This window comes from Vicia villosa, linkage group LG1 (genome assembly GCF_029867415.1).
Source record: "Vicia villosa cultivar HV-30 ecotype Madison, WI linkage group LG1, Vvil1.0, whole genome shotgun sequence".
Classification (NCBI taxonomy): Eukaryota; Viridiplantae; Streptophyta; class Magnoliopsida; order Fabales; family Fabaceae; genus Vicia; species Vicia villosa.
Genome location: NC_081180.1, coordinates 117924526 through 117925971, shown reverse-complemented (window position 1 = coordinate 117925971; position 1446 = coordinate 117924526). Strand labels below are relative to the sequence as shown.

The following is a 1446-nucleotide window of genomic DNA, read 5'->3' as shown; positions in this document are numbered from 1 at the left end:
AATTCGAAACTTTTAATTCATTTTTCTAAAACCCGATAAAAATGCATACTGAATTTTTTAGAATACACTATCATATATTTCAATTGCACTATCGAATTTTCCGTTCGCGATTTTTTAATTAAATTTTGATAAGAGCATATTTGCCTATTTTTTGGTTCGAGCTTTTTTAATTAAATTTTGATAAGAATAGTTTTGCCATTATAAAAAATTGTGGGGGTATCCGGTTTAATTTGGAGGGTGGGAGAATGATTCCTCGCCTTATTATCCAATTCATGGGCCATAATGTAAACCGGCCTATTCACAATAGGAGAGAGAGTATGACTACGATTCAAGTATTTCAGGGGATTTGAGCGGTGCGGCGCAAATTTCTCGCGCCTCCACAGTCCAATACTCCTGATAAACCCTAAAATCATTTTGCTATAAATACAGACCATGTGCACAGTTGAAGAACACAGTTCTGGGCGTTTCTTCATTCCTTTGGTTCAATTTTCATTTTTATTATTTTTTTATTTTTTTTATTTTCTTTAAATGTGAATGTTTTGCAATTTATTCAAGAGATCACAGTGATGACTATATAAAATTCAAGCTCAACAGACCGGAATGCAGGGTTCCTCTCTTTCTTATAAGAGGCTACTTTGCGTGTCGATAGTCCCGCTCAACTGAGTGATCTTTTCCATTTTTTTATTTTAATTTTCAAATCATTTTTGTTATATGTTTGTGTTTGGGGAAAGAGTAATCGCGATGAAGATAGATAAGCTCCCTCTTCTGAAATTTCAAATTGAGGAAATTGGCTGGCTGAATCGAACCTTAAATCTTATCGCCATTACTGAGGGATCTCTTTCCCCTTTTATTTCAATCTGTTTAAGTGGAATTTCATCGTTTGGAAAATTTTGTTCGGTTCATAGGCATGTGCATCTTTCAATTAGATTCATCTACGTTTTTCTCCCGAATTTCATTTGTATAAACATGATTCTCTCAATTTTTGTGAATTGTTTCAATGAAATAGCATTTGTTATTCCAAGCTGCAAGCAGCAGTTGTTTTACAATTCCGATTTACCCTCATTTCGGATATTAGAGAACCTCATGGTCACACGATTTTATACATGATATTTGAGCACACCACACACACCCGAAATTGTATGTTTCGGTTTTTTATGAGGTCTGTTACGGCCAATAATTGTAAGTAGGTTCAATAGTTATAATAATATATTTTATTTATTAACAATAAATTATTGAATAAAAAAGAAAAGATAAGAAGGATTAGGACAATAGAGATAGGTTGTGTTTGTGTAGGGTATTTTTTATTTAATTAAAAGTTTCTAAGTGATAATATTCACATTTGAAAAGTCATGAATCGAAATTAAGTTAGTTTTAAATCAAATTAAACTTTTACCCGAGCGACGTGCCGGATTAATTACGATAGATATTGTATTTTTATAACAAAAA

General features: G+C 32.2%; 2 non-coding genes across 2 annotated transcripts; both read left to right on the top strand.

The window, feature by feature from the left end:
* Window positions 1-556: 556 nt before the first annotated feature.
* On the top strand, window positions 557-669 carry LOC131645531 (small nucleolar RNA Z107/R87). The gene has a single exon (XR_009297140.1). It is a non-coding gene; the product is annotated as a small nucleolar RNA Z107/R87 (small nucleolar RNA).
* Window positions 670-731: 62 nt separating this feature from the next.
* LOC131645299 (small nucleolar RNA R30/Z108) lies at window positions 732-834 on the top strand. The gene has a single exon (XR_009296929.1). It is a non-coding gene; the product is annotated as a small nucleolar RNA R30/Z108 (small nucleolar RNA).
* The last annotated feature ends 612 nt before the right edge of the window (window positions 835-1446 follow it).